General features: G+C 40.6%; 1 long non-coding RNA gene across 2 annotated transcripts in view; it reads right to left on the reverse strand.

Annotated features, from left to right (window-relative positions):
- Window positions 1–21,114, reverse strand: part of LOC103349472 (uncharacterized) — a 412,891-nt gene that overhangs the window by 361,757 nt on the left and 30,020 nt on the right. For both annotated transcript variants that reach the window (XR_011381209.1, XR_007918554.2), the window contains exons 2-3: window positions 4,561–4,648; window positions 616–763 (exon numbers count right to left, since the gene is read on the reverse strand). This is a non-coding gene — a long non-coding RNA (uncharacterized lncRNA). The remainder of the gene's footprint in view (window positions 1–615; window positions 764–4,560; window positions 4,649–21,114) is intronic.

Genomic DNA, 21,114 nt, shown 5'->3' on the forward strand with positions numbered 1-21,114 from the left:
TAGCAGGGAACTGGATCTTCAGAAGTGAAGCAGCCAGGAGTTGACCCAGTGCCCATATGGGATGCTGGAGCTGCAGGCAGTGACTTTACCTGCTATACCACAATGTCAGCCCCCACAAGTTTTTCAAATTATCTTGATACCATAGAGATAGTAAAAGTAGCTAATCTGAGACCCGCATCCCAAGTTCCAGCTGCTCCATTTTCAATCCAGCTTCATGCTAATGTGCCTGGGAAAGCAGCAGGTAATGGTCAAAATCTTGAGTCCCTGCCACCCACGTGGGATACCTGGATAGGGTTCCAGGCGCCTGGCTTCAGCCTACCTTGGGTCTGACAAATGTACCCATTTGAGGAGTGGTCCAACAGATGGAAGATATGCCCCCCCCCTTTCTCTCTCTCTCTCTCTCTCTCTCTCTCTCTCTGTGTGTGTGTGTGTGTGTCTGCATGTCCCTATCTCTCCCTCTTTCTCTGTAACTCTGCCTTTCAAATAAATAAAATAAATCTTTGGAAAAATAAATAAATATATAAGGCTATATTTACTTTAGTACTGACTTATTTCTCAGGAAATATTTGATTTCCCTAGCTAGATGCTATAAATACAGAAGGACTTCATACTCACATTGTTTATTGTAACAGATTTGTTCTGTATGTCAGACCATGGTCTTCTTGTGTGTTCTATGTGATGAAAGCCCCTGGTACCCAGGGAAGCAGATGAAGGGCGCTTTGGAGTCAAAATGACTTGGACTGGAACCAGCAGCTGCATGAGACTGGACAAGTCATTAAATGGCATCTTCCTCATAGGGAAAATAAAGATTATTATACCTGTTCATCTCAGAGGTTATGACAACTCAATTGAATAATGTATGTAAGACTTCTGACATGATGTTTGGATCATATTAAGATTTGCTATTTTTTTCCAAAATCATTATAGTTAGATAATCCAGATTTTTAAAGAGTATAAGCTATGTATTCAATTTCTATTAAGCTGTAGAATTGCAAATTAGGCCATAGTAAACAAAAACAAAAAAAACTTACCAGTGGTCCAAGGAAAAAGGCAGATAAATGGATTATAAAAGGGTATCAGAAAAAAAAAAAACGGCATCAGATAGCTTTGGGGGGTATGGAAATGTTCATGTTTTTAAATTATAGCAATGCAGCTCTGGCCATTGCAGCCATCTGGGGAGTGAACCAGCGGATGGAGGACCTTTCTCTCTGTTTCTACCTCTCTCTGTAACTCTTTCAAATAAATAAAATAAATCTTTTAAAAATAAATAAATAAATTACAGCGATGGTTTCACAGGTATCTGTGTCAAAAATCATCAGGTTGTATCCTTTAAATATGTGAAGTTTATTACATGTCAAGTGTATCTCAGTTACCAGCAAAAGAATGATCAGCATGTTTTGGTTCCCACTTAAGATGTTATTGAAGGAACAGAAAAAAAAAAAAAAAGACATTAGCAGAAAGAAATGATGGGGGTGGGGGAATAAAGTCCTTAATATATTCCAACAGAGCTGTCACAGATAGCATTATAACACACAATATTGGAAGAGCTCTTTTCAAAACCTTACCAAAAATAACCCATTTGAGAGGACAATGTGCAAGGATGACTTGGGTGCACTCTAGTTTTCTAATCTTCGTGTTAATTTTTTTTAAAAAATCACTCAATACAATTTCCCTTCCCTGACATCCTATCACTCGAAATCAGGACTCTACAAGTTACAAAACACAATGAAATCAAAGTAAAAAGTCCCATTTTTGCATGATTTTGCAGATAAGCCAGAGAGGTACCTACAGCCCCCTTCCTTGTGAGTCATCCTAACACCACGAAAAGCTGTGACCCGGTGTTTGCAGGAGAGCCAGCCATGCTGCTCTGCCGTGCAGATGAGTCACGGGGACCCTGGCCAACCGTGCTTGACAGCCTCAAAGCACCTCCCGTGGAGCTGGCCATTTTCTTCCTGAGCATCCTTATTCTTTTTTCCCCTCATATTTCTTTCCAGAACCCATCCTCATCTAAATTAGTAACAGAAGAATATCCTACCTGCTGCCCTGTGAAAAGGACAACAAAGACTTTCAAGAAATCACTGTAACTACAGAGTGACTCTACTATATGTTTCTTTCTTACAAAAGTAAAACGGATTTTTTTTTGCTTTCACTACAAAATGGTCCAGATTCCCAACAGTCTCCAATCTCAGTTTGATACCATAATTGCCATAAATAAATTTCTTACGCACTAAAACCAGTTTTGCCCTTTTCCTGGGAGGCTTTTGTAAAGCTCAACATAAATTCAGCTATCTCATATGATGCAATTGTGATTTCGGAAAAGCAAAGACCATCATCAATACACAGTTTCATCCTCCCACTCCAACAGCCCAATCTAACCGCCGCCAAGTCCCCAAACCCTGAAACTCCCACCCACAAGCTGCCAAACCCTCTGCTTGCCCTATCACTGGCAGATGCTACGATGCTCTGTCAGTAAAAGGTTTGTGAGAAACTGAAAAGTGTACAAAATCAAACGGAATGCAAAGACATTTTTACTGAATTCAGTATTTCAGGATTCTGGAATACTTAATGCTTAAGAACTGAGAGACTTGGGGACCCATAGCTCTGGATTCCTCTGTTTGGCCAACTACAAAATGGCTACTCCCTGTTCACCCCAAAAAGAGTGAGAGATGGCAGTTTTGAAGGCTTTTGAACTTGTTCCCATGTAGAGCTCATATACATATAACTCTGTAAATACAAAATATTTTAATCATGGGGAACTTGCCTCTGCCATGGTCACTCCATCTACATTTAAGGGATCCAGTGAACACTCACAATTGTGGAGAAGTTATTCTCTGAGCAGGATGCCATATTCCCTGGTCTTCCTCAGGTACCAGGTTGAGCTGTGCCACCGTGCAGACTTGGTGACAAAGTAAACTGAAATGCTGTAACCACAGTGACATTATTCCTAAAGAACTCTTGAAGGTCCTTCACCAAATCAGAGAGTATTTCTTTCAGTCTGGAAAGCAATCCAGATACCCTGAGCCCCTCATCTTACATGTGGGAAAACTGAGGCCCAGGAATTTTGAAAGTTCACCTGTATCAAACAACTTAGCAAAATGACTAAAATCCAGGCTTCTTAATTCCTATCCCATGCCCTTCCTACACCCTTTGTTCCCCAGTCTTACCCAAACCCAGTATCTCCCCACACATGTTCCCCCTCCAAATCTCTTGTCTACGCCACTACCCACATACCTCAAAACGCTCTCTGGCTGCTTGGGCTCAATCTCTCTTCTCCCAGTTCTCAGTTTAAACCTCCTGTGGGTGTTGCCCCTGAAGCTTCAGGGTTTTTGTCCCAATCATTGTCCCCTGCCTCTACCCTGCCCTAGGACCTCTTCTCTGATACCTGAGGCCCAGGCCTCACTCAACTCCTGAAACTTCATGCACTGCAGAACTGTATTAGTTGTCTATTGATCGACACTGTATCGGTATTCTATTGTGATCTAACAAAACGAGCTATGAATTCAGTAGGTTAAAACAACACAAATCTGTTATTTTAAAATCCTATAAGGGGGCCAGCGCTGTGGCGCAGTGGGTTAACACCCTGGTCTGAAGCGCCGGCATCCCATACAAGCGCCGGTTCGAGACCTGGCTGCTCCACTTCCAATCCAGTTCTCTGTTGTGGCCTGGGATAGCAGTAGAAGCTGGCCCAAATCCTTGGGCCCCTGCACCCATGTGGGAGACCCAGAAGAAGCTCCTGGCTCCTGGCTTCGGATTGGCACAGCTCCGGCCATTGCGGTCATCTGGGGAGTGACCCAGCGGATGGAAGACTCTCTCTCTTTCTCTCCCTCTCTCTCTCTCTCTGTGTAACTCTTTCAAATAAATAAATAAATCTTTTAAAAAATCCTATAAGTCAGACCCCCAACACAGTTGAACTAAAATAAAGATATGAGGGGAGGGGTGCTGTGGCATAGCAGGTAAAGCCACTGCCTGCAGTGCCAGCATCCCATATGGGTGCCTGTTCAAGTCCCGGCACAGCTCCGGCTGTTGCAGCTATCTGGGGATTGAACCAGTGGAAGAAGACCTACCCTCCTCCCCCTCTCTGCCTCTCCTTCTGTCTCTGTGTAACTCTGACTTTCAAATAAATCATTTAAAAAATATATAAGGAGGGCTGATTTCCCTTCTGGAAGTCTTAGAGAGGAATCCATTTCCTTTCCTTTTTCAGCTTCTAGAGGTCACCACATTCTTATGCAGGGCCCTTCCTCCATCTTCAGAACCAACAACAGAGCATCTCTCTCAGCTGCTGTCCTCACATCCCCTTCTGACTCTCTTGTCCTTCTTCCCTCTTCTACTTGCAGGGATCCTTATGACTGTGTTGGACCCACTAGAATAACCTGGGATAATTCCCCTATTCTAAGGCCAGTGGATTAGCAACCTTAATTTCCCTTTGCCATGCACGTTACCTCTCTTCCTTTCAGCACCCTATCCTCTCCCCCTTGACACCTCCACCCCACAAATTGCACTACAAAAGAATGGATTCTAGATTGACTGAATCCTCCAAATGACCACAGAGACACATCTTACCTCACCCACTTTCCTGGGAGGGCCTTATCCAAACCATTCCACCGTCCTGTGTATGTGTGAACTTCCTAGAGCCAGGGAGGGTAGAAGCCTAGAAGTGGAGAAGATAAAGGAGGAGGCATGTGGAATTCAAGGACCCAGAAAGACCTGAAAATGTGGTGCTGCTGCTAAGGCTGGCCTTGGTGCTGATCAAACACAACATAAAAACACAGGCTGCTGAATGTGTGTATCGAGGCTTCAACTGAACATTCCTTGGGAATAGATTTCGTAGTCAAAATGATGAAACTCCATTTTACTCTCAGGTAATCCACATTCTGTTTTAGAGGGAAAAAAAATCCCTAACTCAGAAAATTATGGAAGGTATTATCCATTCAGTCCCAGAGACTCTCATTAACTACCTTGAAAGATGTGCATGTTTATTTAAACTTTGAGACAGAGATTTACATGAAGTTGCAAAGATGTTACAGAGAAGTCCCTCATATCCCTCACTCAGTTTTCCCCCAACGGTTGCACTCTAAGTGACTAAAGCATAATAACACAATTAGGAAACTGACATTTGTATATGTGTTTGCAGCTCTGTGCCACTAGATTTATACTTCTAAAAATATCACTAGACAAAAATGTATGTCAACATCCACCACTCAACTGGAATCCTACAAAGAGGACAGCAGTACTCCATGGAACTTGTGACTCACCTTCTGCCAATGGGTATGGCTTGGGTAGCTACTAAGGACCCACATAACCCAAAGGTCAAGTATACAGACAAGCACAGAGAACTTGACAGGAACCTAACCAGCAATGGGAAACCACCACCACAGACTTCCCCTACCCTGCTGGGATCTCTCGGTCCTCATGGCACACCTGCTGAAATGAGGAAATACTCTTTGAATATTTTCATATGGTTTTCCTCAGTTTATGAGCACTATCTTCAAACTTCAAAAATGCCAGCCATCTCAGAGATTAAAGAGAGGAGAGCTGACTGAAATACCATCTCATTTCTCTCCTTCCCAGGCAAAAACCCAAGAAAAACCTTCTGAATCAGTCCTATAAAAGATCACAAAATGTTCAACATGCAATGGCCCTAAGAGGCCTTCTACTGGTCCCATCATTTCATTTGTAGATGAGGAAACTGAAACTTGGGCGGGGCAAGTGGTGGCAGCAGCTACTTAGTGGTTTCTCCAAGATTAGAACCCGAGTCTTTTAATTCCCAAACTGGCATGTCTCCTAGTATCCACATTCTCTACTTTAAAAAGTTCATATTTGAAGGTGGATAAGAAGGGGAATAACAATCAGATGCATGATATCCTGTGGAGTGAATTTGAGTGGGGCAGAAATTGATAGGAAGAGACCAGTAAAGAGACTATCAGAAGACATTAAAGAATATATATCTTGGCAGCTTCTACTAAAACGATGGAATTAAAATTGGAAAGAAGCAAAAGGATTCAAGATATATTCTGGAAGTAGAATCAGAATCAATTGAACTGTCATCTGTGTCCTTGGTTACAAATTTCTGAGTCATGCAGTGCAGGAAGGCCTCAGCATCCAGACTATGACCATGAAATAGATCAAAGTTGAGGAACCTGTGTTGGGTTATACCCTAAAACTTGGCCTCAGGGCCAGCATTGTGGCATAACAGATAAAGCTGCCACCTGTGACATCAGCATCCCATATGGGCACTAGTTTGAGTCCCAGCTACTCTACTTCTGATCCAGCTCCCTGTTAATGCACCTGGAAAAGCAGTGGAAGATGGCCCAAGTCCTTGGACCCCTGTAGCCATGTGTGAGATCTGAAAGAAGCTCCTGACTCCTGGCTTCAGTCTGGCCCAGCCTTAGGTGTTGTGGCCATTTGGGGAGTGAACTAACAGATGGAAGATTGATTTCTCCCTCTTTCTCTCTCTCCTCTCTCTCCCTCTCCCTCTCCCTCTCCCAATCTCTCTGTAACTGTGCCTTTCAAATACATTTTAAAAATAAATCATAAAAAAAAAAATCTTGGCCTCATTTTGTACTATCATTGTTAGAACCTACCAACAGCTACCAACAGCCACCTAGTTCGGCCTGCTCATTTATCTTGGAAAGCAACATCTACTTCTTTCACACATTTACATACCAAGCCTCCCCCAGCACATAGACAGCTTCCTGCCTCAAAGACTAACACACAAACTGTGCTCCACAATCAGGCTCAATATGCACTAAGTGTCAGGTTACTGATCATCCTGTGTATATCAGCTCCGCTTTCTCTGCCTGTAAAAATCTATGGACAAGTTCAAGTAAGCCCAGGTTTAGTGGCACAACAAGACATCTTGGGGTGGGTTTTTGGCACAGCAATTAAGATACAGCTTATCAGATGGAGTGCCTGGGTTCAAGAACTAGCTCTCCTTCTAAGCCAGCTTCCTGCTGATGCACACCCATGGATGTAGCAGGTGATGACTCAAGTAATTAGGTTCCTACCATCCAGTGAAAGACACAGATTGAGTTCATTGAGCTCCCAACTCCTGGCTTTGACTTGGCCCAGCCCAGCTATTGCAAGCACAGGGGAAGTGAACCAGCAGACGGGAGCTCACTTGCCCTTACCCATAGCCTCAGAAAGCAAAGCAGTCCTGCTGCTGGTATAAAAATGAAATGAAATTTGACTCATCTAAGAATTAAGCATGTGATTGGCTCAGGGAGCTACCCCTCTACCTAAGATTCTCCAGTTCCCTGAAGGAGCTGTAACCCAGGCCTGAACACTCAGCCAGCCAGGGCAAAGTGACGTCTTGTCTGTAGCCCTTTTCTGAAACTGGCTTTATGTACCCCGGTTTGTACGGAATGTACATATTCCTCTAGTGCTGGCAACACAAACACATACTGACACCAATAACAAGTAATGACCCAAAGACTTGGTGTTGCTCTCTGCACATTTCACTTACATTGGATGTTGCACCAAATGAGAGCTGGTTTTGCCACATTTCCCCAGGCATAGCTTTGGTCTTCCCATAGGCTAAAGTCTGTCTTGTCTATTTACTTGTAGTGGTAGAGTACAAAAAGAATGGGTAACTCTCAGGCATTGCTCATTGAAAGCTATACTTAAGCAACCACTCTGAAATTTGACAAAATCTTGATAAGTTAAAGATGCATGCTTTTTATAACCCTGTAACTATGTATACGCCCTTCAAAATAATACAAGGTAGTTCCAAGCCACTTTATTCTCAATAGCAAAAATTGTAGATAACCCAAATATACAAAAAATGGATAAACAAATTGTACTATAGTCATAAAATGAAATAGTGCCCCAGAATTATGCAAAATTACATGAATGAGTCTCAGAAATATTATATGCAGAAAAATAATCTAAACCAAAAAGTACATCCTCTATGATTCTACTTATAAGTGTAAGAACAGACAAAACCTCATCAAAATTGGGTCAGAACAGTGATTATCTCTGGTAGGATGCAGACAGCGGGGCTAACTGACTCAAAATGGGGCATGTGAAAACTTTCTGAAGTGAAAGAAATATTCTATATTTTGATCTGCATGATGATCACGTGGTCTATTTTATATACATCAAAATCATCAAATTGTACACTTAAAACGTGTGCATTTTACTGTATCTAAATTGCAACCCAGGGTCTGGCATTGTGGCATAGCAGGGAAAGCCATTGCCTGCAATGCTGGTATCCCATATGGGGTCCAGTTTGTGTCCTGGTTGCTTCACTTCCAATCCAATTCCCAGCTAATGGCCTGGGAAAGTAGGGGAAGATGGCCCAAGTGTTTGAGTTCCTGCCACCCACACAGGAGACCCAGATGAAGGTTCTGGCTCCTGGCTTCAGCCTGGCCATTACACCCATCCTAATCATTACAACCATCTCAAGAGTGAACCAGCAGATGGAAGATCTCTTTCTCTCTATCTCTACTTCTCTCTTTGTAACTCTTTCAAATAAATAAATCTTTTTAAAAAATAAATTATACCTCAAAAGATGAAAAAAGTCTGTTATCAATACAAATGTTTTAAATAGATAAGCAAAAGGAGTCAATAAAATCACCTCCTACTACTCAGATATAACTACTTTCAAGTGATTTCTGTAGTTATATAATTTTTAGATTATCAATCATACTTTTTTTAATCCAGTTATTTTCTACTGAACATTATTTCTTATTTAATAATTTGTACAGGAGGTGATCTTCAAACTGTGAACAACAGAAACTTTTCCTGAAACAAAATTTTATGTGAATCTTCAACATTCCAAAATTGCCCTAGTTCAAGATATTCAGGAATCCCTGCCCTGCCCACTTTCCTGTTTTTTGTCTTCCCTCCTCAGGCAAACTTTGAGCCATCCTGGCACCCAGACAGTCTAAAAAAACAGTCTCTGTTTCATTTCCCAAATGACCCACAATTTATGCAGTTCTAACATGATAACCCAAAGATTGACACCCTCTTCTCCATCCTGCCTATGAAGGAAATTTTGCAGGTTTCTGATGAGAATTGACCCTGTTTGAAGTGGGCAGGGATGCAGCTAGCAAGGAGAAGCTGATGTTGCTGGCCTCTCCCTAAAGCCCTAATCTGTGCTGCAGGCACACCTGCACTATCCAAACCTCCCCCACTTTCTGTGCAGCTGAAAACAGCAGCTTTTAGAAACCTCCACCCAAAACCAGCAATGGCCAAAAACATCCAACATGGCTGCCAGGAGTGTCCCTGCAATGACCTTCAGCTCATTATATTGTCATTATACTAAGTTACGACTGACACTCCTACTCCCACCATGCATCGGACACCATGTCACTTTCAAGATTTCCATAAAAGGGCAAGCAAATGGGTGGAAGGTACTCAAGCTCCACTACAAACTCTAGCCCTTATGAATATTCAATTAAATCCCATCCCAGACACCACCCCTTATGCCTCCAGATCATATAACAGGATTAGACTCAAACCTCATTGAGTGCAGCTCCTTCATGAGCATGCCCACCCTCTTTCTTGAGTGCATACTTTTACTTTGCATGAAATAAATCTTGCTTCTCTGCTGACCTTTACCTGTGTCTTGTCCTTGAACTCCTTCCTATGTAGGAAACAAGATCAGGGGCCCAACTACATTACGATACATTCACACAACGCATCTCAAATACCCCTCAACAAATGTTGATTTTTACAGTCTTGTAATAAGGACCGTTTAAGGTAGACAGAGACATTGAGCCAAAAAGACTTCTGAGGTCTTACACCAGAAAAGCACAGAACTAGACTGGGAAACAAATTCAGGATAGAAAGCTGAAATAGAAGATGATAAAGAAGAGTCCCAGAGAGACGTGACAGGGGATTCCAATTCGATCCCATCAAGGTGGCATGTACCAACGCCATCTCGACAGTCAAAGTGATCAGTTTCAGTTCACAATTGATCATAATGATAGGATTAAGAGTCAAAGGGATCACATAAACAAGACTAGTGTCTGCTAACACTAACTGATAGAATTAAAAAGGAGAGAAAGATCCAACATAGGAAGCGAGATACACAGTAGACTCATAGAATGGCAGCACTCCGGTCTCAGAATTAGCCCTTAAGGCATTTGGATCTGGCTAAAGAGCCCATGAAAGTATTTTAGGCATGGAAAGACAAGACACTCTGGACAAAAGAAAAAAAAAATGACCTTAATGAAAGATCTCTGTGAGTGAGATCCCAGTGGAAAGAACGGGCCATCAAAGAAGGAGGTACCTTTCTCTGAAGGGAGGAGAGAACTTCCATTTTGACTATGACCTTGTCTAAATAAGATCGGAGTTGGCGAACTCAAGAGGCTTCCATAGCCTTGGCAGCTCATGACAAGAGCCTAGGGAAATTACTGACGCCATAAACAAGAGTGTCAATTGTTAAATCAACAACAGGAGTCACTGTGCACTTACTCCCCATGTAGGATCTCTGTCCTTAATGTGTGGTAATATGTGAATTAATGCTATAACTAGTACTCAAACAGTACTTTACACTTTGTGTTTCTGTGTGGGGGCAAACTGTTGAAATCTTTACTTAGTATATACTGAATTGATCTTCTGTATATAAAGATAATTGAAAATGAATCTTGATGTGAATGGAATGGAAGAGGGAGCAGAAGATGGGAGGCTTGCAGGTGGGAGGGAAGTTATGGGGGGAGGGAAAGCCACTGTAATCCAAAAGCTGTACTTTGGAAATTTATATTTATTAAATAAAAATAAAAAAGAAGGGTCTCAGAAAGAACATGAAATAAATTTTGGACAAAAATTTAATGGATAAAATGAAACAGCTACAGAGAATTGGAAAGACATTCATAATTAAATGAATTTGACATTGTGAAGAACAGCTGGGAAAGGAAAGCTGTGAAATACTTAACCCTTCTTTTTAATCCAGAATCAGTACTTCATAACTTTATGGATTTATGAAGCACACTTTGTATTATTGCTTGAATCTGCTAGCACTTCCATTATCAAAATTTTATAATTTTATTTTTAGTTGACAAATAATTGTATATATGAATATTTATACATATTCAATGTGTACAATATGATGCAGAATTATTAAGTCAAGCTAATTAATAACATTGACACCTCACATACTTTTTTTTTGGTATGGTGAACACGTTTAAAATCTACTCTTGGCCGGTGCCGTGGCTCAATAGGCTAATCCTCCACCTTGCAGCGCCAGCACACTGGGTTCTAGTCCCGGTCAAGGTGCCGGATTCTGTCCCGGTTGCCCCTCTTCCAGGCCAGCTCTCTGCTGTGGCCCTGGAGTGCAGTGGAGGATGGCCCAAGTGCTTGGGCCCTGCACCCGCATGGGAGACCAGGAGAAGTACCTGGCTTTGGATCAGTGCAGTGCACCGGCCGCAGTGCACCAGCCGCAGCAGCTATTGTGGGGTAAACCAAGGGAAAAGGAAAACCTTTCTCTCTGTTTCTCTCTGACTGCCCACTCTACCTGTCAAAAAAATATACTCTTTTGGCAATTTCTGAATATACAATACATTATTATTTATTATAATATGTCACCATCCTCTGAAATAGATCACCAAAGGTTATTTCTCCTTATCTAGTTGAAATTTGGCACCCTTTGATCAATATCTCCCCTTTCCTGAACCACCCTTGTCTTACAGGTCTCCAGTAACCAACATGCTACCCTCTGCTCCAGAGTTTGAATTTTTAGATTTCACATATAAGTGAGATCATATAATATTTGTATTTCTGCACCTGGTTTATTTCACTTAGCACAATGTCCACCTAGGTTCATACAGACTGTTGCAAATAATGGGATTTCCTTTTTAAAGTCTAAAGTGTATCCATTGTGTGGAAGTCGGGCTGGGGAGGTATTTATCCATTCATCCAATGATAGACATCTACCTTGATTCCAGATCTTAGCTATTACGAATAATGCTGAATATGAAAGCATAAATCCTTTTGTCATGCTGATCTCAATTCCTTAGGATATATACCCAGAAGTCCAGAAGTTGTACTGCTGGATCATACAGTAATTTTTAGGTTTTTGAGAAACTTTCATACTGTTTTCCATAATGGTTGTATTAACTTAAATTCTACTATCATGCATAAGTTTCCTTTTCGCTACACCATCACTGATACTTATCTTTTTGGTAGCCATTCTAACAGGTGTAAGGTGATAGTGGTTTTAATTTGGAAAATTAGTGATGAGGAGCATTTTTTCATGTCTATTATCTATAAGATACTTTTTTTAAGATAAATGAACTAGTGTCTTTTCCATTACAATTTTTATGATAATTTTTCTTGATCTAAAATGAATATCACTTCATTATATACTAATATGTTATATACCCTTGTGACTATTTCTAGACTTTTGATTGTATTCCCATGATCCACCTGTTTCTGTACCAGAATAAATAATTCTGAGCAGCATAAATTATCACAGCTTCATAATGTTTTGGTAAATTCTAAGGCAAGTTTCCCTTCATTTTTTAATGAAACACTTTTCTTAGATAATTTTAATATTTTTAATTATTTTTAACTTTAGAATCATGTTGTCAGATTCCCAAAAATTGTCACTGGGATTTTGGTTAGAATTAAATTTGTAGAGTAATTCAGAGGAAATTTACTTTTTCTATATTTCGAGTATCTTTCCAGAAATATAGGCTCTCTCCACTTATTCAAGTCTTCTCTTGTCCCTCAGAAACTTTTGTTCATATACTTCAGCACATCTGTTGGTAAATTTATTCCCAGGTTTCTGTTAATTGTGATCTTAAATGGACCTTTTTGAAAGTTGTATTTTCTAGCAGATTTCTGTTGGTGCCTAAGAATGCTATTACAACCACAAATACACACACACAGCTGCATATGTATGTGTATATAGATATATATGTATATACATGCATATGCACATATTGATGCACATACGTGGGTGTGTACACACACACTACCTAGGCAGCCTACCAAAAATTCATATTAGCTCTAAAAGTTTTTCACTTGATTCTATTTTCTGGGTGATGATAATTTTGTATCTTCCTTTCCAGTATTTATACTTAGTTTAAAACAGTGACTACAAACTAGCAGAATACCATTAACTATTTTCAGTGACATTTGGCACCTTCATTGGAATGTTTCTAAGGTTTTATCATTAAGATGTTTATTCACAGTGGGTTATGACAGTGCTTGTGGGGCGCCTGTTCTAGTCCTGGCTGCTCTACTTCTGATCAGCTTCCTGCTAAGCACCTGGTAAAGCAAAGAATGATGGCTCAAGTGCTTGCATTCCTGCCACCCAATATAGCAGGCCCAGATGGAGTTCTGGTTCTTGGCTTCAGCCAGACCTGACCTCAGCTGTCGTGGCCATTTGGGGAGTGAAACAGTGGCTGGAAGTTTTCTTTCTCTCTCTCTCTGCCTTCTAAATAAATAATTTTTTAAAAGACATTTATTCTTCATTGCTCATGAATAAGCTTGGGTGTATTAAGAAATATACTTTTAGTCCTACCTACTAAGAGTTTTAAATTTAAAATACATCATTTGGCCGGTGCTGCAGCTCACTAGGCTAATCCCCCACCTTGCGGCTCCGGCACACCAGGTTCTAGTCCCAGTCGGGGTGCCGGATTCTGTCCCAGTTGCCCCTCTTCCAGGCCAGCTCTCTGCTGTGGCCCGGGAGTGCAGTGGAGGATGGCCCAAGTACTTGGGCCCTACACCTCATGGGAGACCAGGATAAGTACCTGGCTCCTGGCTTCGGATCAGTGCGGTGCGCCGGCCGCAGTGCACCGGTCGCGGCGGCCATTGGAGGGTGAACCAAAGGCAAAAGGAAAACCTTTCTCTCTGTCTCTCTCTCTCTCACTGTCCACTCTGCCTGTCAAAAAAAGAGAAAAAAAATACATCATTTCTATATATGATAACGTTATTAAGTGACTTTCTTACATAACAATTGTTTCTCTTTTTGCTTACTTAATATAATGAATTCCATTATTAAATTTCATGTTGAACTATTCACAAATTCTTGAAATAAGCCTACATTAAATGATTATGGTATATTATTTTTTAATATAGTTTAGGAACCAATTTTATGATATTCCTAGAGAATATTTATATCTCTGGATAGGTGAGATTGATATAGTTGTGTTTGAGTGTCAGTGTTGGCATGTCAGTTTGGTCAGGTTGGTTATCAGAATTATGCCTATTTCAAGCAACATGACAAGATATAGATATTTCTAGTATCCAAAATATTTACTTAATGAAGATATATGTTTCCTGAACATTTTCAGAAATTATTCATAAAACAATCAGCCTAATGCTTTTGTGGTGAAACAGATATTTGATAGTCTTTACAATTCCTTATATGGTTGCTGATATATGCAGATCTTGTTTAATCAATTTTGGAAATTTGCTTTCTTCCGTGGAAAATATCCATTCTATCATGATTTTCAGATCCTTTAAAGATGAAGAGTTATGTTCATTTGTAATTTCTTATTTCCCTCAAATCTGTGGTTTTGTGCCCATTTCCAGTCTTAAGATTGAATCTATTTTCCTTTAATTTCCCTTATGTTTTATTTTTTCTCAACATACTAAATATATTTATCATTCCACTTTCTTTACGTTTACTAATTCTATAATTTTTGCATTTAATTTTGTACTTCTATCTCCTACATCCTCAGTGGTATTCATTATTCTACTCCTAATTTCTTCATCTATCCTCATTTTTCACATTTTCTTTAAAGATTTATTTATTTATTTGGAAGGTGGAGTTACAGAGGCAGAGGCAGACAGAGAGAGATCTTCCATCCACTGGTTCACTCCCCAAATAGTCACAATAGCCAGAGCTGGGCCAAACTGAAGCCAGGAGCCAGGAGCTTCTTCTGGGTCTCCCACGTGGGTGCAGGGGCCCAAGTCCTTGGGCCATCTTCTATTGCTTTCTCAGGTATATTAGCACAGCTGGATCAGGAGTGGAGCATCTAGGATTTGAACCAGTGCCCATACGGGATGCCAGCACTACAGGCAGCAGATTTACCTGCTACGGAACAGTGCCAGCCCCCATCATTTTTCACATTTGATACTCAAATATGTTTAAGGTTACAAATCTGCTCTGAATACTTTGATCATATGCTTAAGTTTTAGTAGTTTTCATTGTCATTAATGTATACAATTTCTCTTTGACTCAAAAATTGACTTAGAACCATGTCCTTTAAGATATTCATGAGTTTGCATTTTTTATTTGCCTTTGTTAACATGAATTTAAAACTTTTATGGCATAGTGATCAGAGACTGTGATCTATATATTTTCTTCTTTGGAAAAGCAAAATATTCTTTTTTTGGAAAATTAAAATTTTCTACCTCATCTACTATATCACATTTTGTAAATGCGTAATGTGGACACAAAGAAAGAATGAATAGTCTCTTTATATGAAATAAGGTTTGATTTTTCTCATCCAAATTTTATATATTCTTATTTCTTTACACTTACTCTTTTTTTTTTTTTTTTATTTGACAGGTAGAGTTGTAGACAGTGAGAGAGAGAGACAGAGACAAAGGTCTTCCTTCCATTGGTTCTCTCCCCAAAAGGCTGCCACGGCCGGCGCTGTGCCAATCCGAAGCCAGAAGCCAGGTGCTTCCTCCTGGTCTCCTATGCAGGGGCCCAAGCAGTTGGGCCATCCTCCACTGCCTTTCCGGGCCACAGCAGAGAGCTGGACTGGAAGAGGAGCAACTGGGACTAGGACCCAGCGCGCATATCGGATGCTGGCGCCACAGGTGGAGGATTAACCAAGTGAGCCACGACACTAGCCCTTACTCTTACTCTTAATTACTGAGAGAACTGTTGGAAATTTCTTGTAGCTATTTGGTCATCCCTGTATTTATACTAGCTTTGGTTTACATATTTTAATGATAAATATTCCACACACAAACATTTCTTGTGAATTCTACCATTTACCAATTCAAAAAACATGACTTTTTTCATTTACTGTTTGTTTGTTTGGTTTTTTTTTTTTTTTTTTTTTTTTTTTTTTTTGACAGGCAGAGTGGACAGTGAGAGAGAGAGACAGAGAGAAAGGTCTTCCTTTGCTGTTGGTTCACCCTCCAATGGCCGCCGCGGCCGGCGCGCTGCGGCCGGCGCACCGCGCTGATCCGATGGCAGGAGCCAGGAGCCAGGTGCTTTTCCTGGTCTCCCATGGGGTGCAGGGCCCAAGCACCTGGGCCATCCTCCACTGCACTCCCTGGCCACAGCAGAGGGCTGGCCTGGAAGAGGGGCAACCGGGACAGAATCCGGCACCCCGACCGGGACTAGAACCCGGTGTGCCGGTGCCGCTAGGCGGAGGATTAGCCTAGTGAGCTGCGGCGCCGGCCCTCATTTACTGTTTTAAGCAATGCTTTTGCCTTGAAATTTACTATGTCTGATATTCATATTGCCACCCATTTGTTTAGTCCTTACTATAATTTTTTGGCCCAGATGGGTGTTTTTACCCTTACCATATTGGCATATAGTTAGCTATTTGGTTTTTATAGTTATGTATAAAATTCAGTATGTTTTGATGTATAGACCTATGTAGTCACTATCCTAATCCAGGTATCAAACTTATGCATTACTCCAAAGTTATCACTTATTCTCCATAGGCAACCACCATTCTCACTTCTATCAACATAAAATCAGAAACATATATAATCACTATGTACTGTCTTGTGTCTGATTTCATTCTTCCAAAACGATGTTTTTGGGATTTGCTCATTACTGTATATATCAGTTCTTTTGTCTTGCTGTGTAGTTTTTTAAAATTAATTATATCACAATTAATCCTTCTATTGATGAAAACTTCTTTCCATTTGGTGGCTAGAATGAATAAAGTTACAGTGAAAATCCATTTTTTAAAGATTTGAAAGGCCGAGTTACAGAGGGAGAGGGAGGGACAGAGATAGAGAGATCTTCTATCCACTGGTTTACTTCCCAGATGGTCACAACACACAGGGCTGAGCTAGGTCAAAGCCAGAGCAAGGAGATTCTTCTAGGTCTCCCAAGCAGGTGCAGGGGCCCAAGCACTTGGACCATCTTCCACTACTTTTCCCAGGCCATTAACAGGGACCTGGACTGGAAGTGGAATAACCAGGACAAGAACCAATGTTCAGATGGGATGCCATCATTGCAAGCAGTGTATTAACCTGCTATGTCACAACATTAGCCCTGCAGTGAAAAGTCTTACTCTTGTGTTTTTATAGACATACGTTTTCATTTATCTTGGAAAAATAACTAGAAGCAGAATTTCTGGACCACAGTATAGGTATAAGATCAATTTTTTTTTAATTTTTTTTTTTATTTGACAGGCAGAGTTAGACAGTGAGAGAGAAAGACAAAGAGAAAGGTCTTCCTTCCGCTGGTTCACTCCCCAAATGGCCGCTATGGAAGCCAGGAGCCAGGCGCTTCCTCCTGGTCTCCCATGCGGGTGCAGGGGCCCAAGCACCTGGGCCATCCTCCATTGCCTTCCCAGGCCACAGCAGAGAGCTGGACTGGAAGAGGAGCAACCAGGACTAGAACCCAGCACCGATATGGGATGCCAGCACCGCAGGAGGATTAACCAAGTGAGCCACGGAGCTGGCCCCATATAGGATCAATTTTACAAGAAGATACCAACAACTTTTCCAAAGTGGTATACAAATTTGTACTCTCAGCTGCAGTTTCTGGACATTCTCTCACCAGCGTTCAATGTTTTTAGTCATTCCAGTAGGTGTGAAAAAAGTATTTCACTCTAATTTTGTGTTTTCTTAAGACTAACGGCATTGGGACCAGTGCCCTGGCTCACTTGGTTAATCCTCCGCCTGCGACACCAGCATCCCATATGGGCACCGGGTTCTAGCCTGGTTGCTCCTCTTCCAGTCCAGCTCTCTGCTGTGGCCTGGAAGGGCAGTAGAGTTTGGCCCAAGTACTTGGGCCCTGCACCCGCATGAGAGACCAGGAAGAAGCACCTGGCTCCTGGCTTCAGATCGGCGCAACGCTGGCCGTAGCAGCCATTTGGGGAGTGAACCAATGGAAGGAAGACCTTTCTCTCTGTCTCTCTCTGTCTAAAACTCTACCTGTCAAATTAAAAAAAAAAAAAAAAAGACTAATGGCATTGAGAAATTTCATTTGCTTATTAGCTATTTATACATCTTCCTTGTGTGCAACCAGTTTAAGTCTTTTGCCCACTTTTGTATTGCTTGTCCATTTACTACTGAGTTGTAAGAGTGTTTATTCTGAACACAAGTCCTTTATCAGATGTCTATATTAAAAATGTTTTCTCCCACTCTGTCTTCCGTTTTCATTGTTATTCTGGTAACTTCTTTCTTGTTTTCATTTTATTATACATTTTTGTGGCATACAGTGTGATACTTAATTATATATATATACAATGTGTGATAATCAAACAGGGTTGTTGGTATTTCAGTTTCCTTAAATATCTCTTAAAATTTTGATTAACATGTAATAATGGCACAACTTCCTGGGGTATACAGTGACATCGCAGTATATATGAAAGTATACAGTGTATACTTTGATATCAAATCTGGGCAATCAGTATCTCCATCTCCCCATCATCAAATCACCCCATGTTTGGAGCCTTTGAACTCTTCCCTTCCAGACAATTATAAAATGTAAGTCATTGTGAATTATCATCTCCCTATTGTGCCAAAAACATTTTCTGGTAAATTTGATGAGTGGAGTTTTACATTCCAACTCAATTTTTTTTTCCTGTTTAGTGCTATCTATGCCCTAAGAATTCTTTTCCTACTCCAAAGTTGTAAAGATAATCTCCTTTTGTTTTTAGAAGTTTTAGTTATTATCTCATGTTTGAATGTGTGGTCCATCTCTGAGTTCTTTGGGTTTTGATGTTGTCTTCTATAGAATTAAGCTCTTAATTGACTTTTCCAAGTATTTTCTGTTGATCTATTAAAATACAAGTGATTTTTCCATACTGACTTTATGTCCTGTGCCAGGTATTAGCTCTAGCAGTTGTTTTGTAGGTTCCCTAAGATTTTCTATGTAAAGAATCATGTCAATTAGCATTTTACTTCTTCCTTTCCAAGATTTAAAGATCTTACATCTTTTTCTTTCCTCATTCAACAGCTAGGAGTTCCAGTACAAAATCAAATAGAATTGTTAAGAGCACATCCACACTTGTTCTCAATCATGGGTGAAAGCTTTCAAGAGTGTCAAATATGATGTCACTGCAAGTGTTTTAAAGATATTCTTATCAGGTTAAAGATATTTCTTTTCATTCCCTATTTGCTGAGTCAACAACTGTTGAATTTTGCGAAAATCTTTTCTAAATTTCTTGAAAAAAATGTATGTTTTCTCTCCTTTACTTTTAATATATGAAGTATATGGATTTTTAGATTAACCTTATATTGCTGGAATAAATTCACTTGATCAGGATTATTAGTCTTTTCATATATTGTTGAATTCAACCTACTAATATTTCTTTATTTTCTTTATTTATTTTTTTTTTTTTTTGACAGGCAGAGTGGACAGTGAGAGAAAGACAGAAAGAAAGGTCTTCCTTTTGCTGTTGGTTCACCCTCCAATGGCCGCCGCGGCCAGTGCGCTGCAGCCGGTGCATCGCGCTGATCCGAAGCCAGGAGCCAGGTGCTTCTCTTGGTCTCCCATGCGGGTGCAGGGCCCAAGACTTGGGCCATCCTCCACTGCACTCCCGGGCCACAGCAGAGAGCTGGCCTGGAAGAGGGGCAACCGGGACAGAATCCAGTGCCCCGACCGGGACTAGAACCTGGTGTGCCGGTGCCGCAGGCGGAGGATTAACCTATTGAGCCGTGGAGCCGGCCAACCTACTAATATTTCATTAGAGAGTTTAGTGCCTATCATCATAAGGGATATTGATTAACATTTTTCTTTTCTTGAAATATTTTTCCCTCAGATTTGGTTATCTGGCTAATGCTTCCTTAATAAAATGGGTTCTTCTATTTTCCAAATTTGCTTAACATTCATGTCATTTCTTCTTTCAACATTTGATAGTATTTTGCCAAAGAAATCATATTGGCCTTGGGTTTTCTTCATGCGAAGGCTTTAAATAGATAAAAGTCTGTCTAGATTTTTCAGTTCTACCTTCTATTAGCTTTAGTAAGTTGTGTTTTAAAGGAATTTGAAAACATATCTAACTTGTTGAATGCTTTGGTGTAAAATCTTCACAATATTCCATTATTCTATTTTTAAGATTTATTAATTTATTTTGGAAGTCAGAGTTACAGAGAGGGAGAGACACAGAGCAAGATCTTCCATCCACTTTCTCACTGCCCAGATTGCTACAATGGCCAGCACTGGGCCAGGCTGAAGCCCGGAGCTGGGAGCTTCATACAGGTCATGAACATGGGTGTCAGGAGCCAAATACTTGGGACTATCTTCCACTGCTTTTCTCAGGCAATTAACAGGGAGCTGGATTGGAAGTGTAGCCAGGACACGAACTGGCATTCAAATGGAATGCGAGGGTTGCATGTGGCAGCATTACCCACCATACCACAATGTCAGCCCCCTTAATATTCTTTAATGTAAAATATGATCTATAGTTCTTTTTCATTTCTAATGCTGGTAATTTCTGCTTTCTCTCTTTCCTTAACAGTCTTGTTCAAGGTTCATTAGATTGATTATACCTTTCCAAGTTTACTTTTCAAATTTGGAGTTTTGTTAATATTCTTTATTATCTCTTCTCTACTTCGCTGATTTCTACTCTTTATCTACTTACTTTGGGTTTAATTTTGTCTTCTTTTTCTAATTTATTAAGGAGACTTGCAGACAAAGTAGGCAAAAGCAATACTTGTGTGGTGCATACCAAATGCAGGTTTAGATATGACCTTAACTGGAAGTGTTAGACTATATCCAGGTTGTAGACACAAACACACACAGCACACCTGAGCTGAGCTTTAGGTGTTTCTCACCTCTGCAAGCACATTGAATGTTTGTGCATACTGCAGCATCTTGTATGAGATACATGGCCAAAGTGCTGAAGGACCACATACACTGCATTGGACATGTCTGGATAGTTCCCTGGTGCACCCTCATGGCCAGACTGAACATGATACTACACTTTCAGGCAAAGATAAAGCCCTAACGCTGAAGTCTCTTTTCACATTTCTAAAGGCTTTCCTAGGAAACTAGTGGGAGTAATGCTG

This window comes from Oryctolagus cuniculus, chromosome 1 (genome assembly GCF_964237555.1).
Source record: "Oryctolagus cuniculus chromosome 1, mOryCun1.1, whole genome shotgun sequence".
NCBI lineage: Eukaryota > Metazoa > Chordata > Mammalia > Lagomorpha > Leporidae > Oryctolagus > Oryctolagus cuniculus.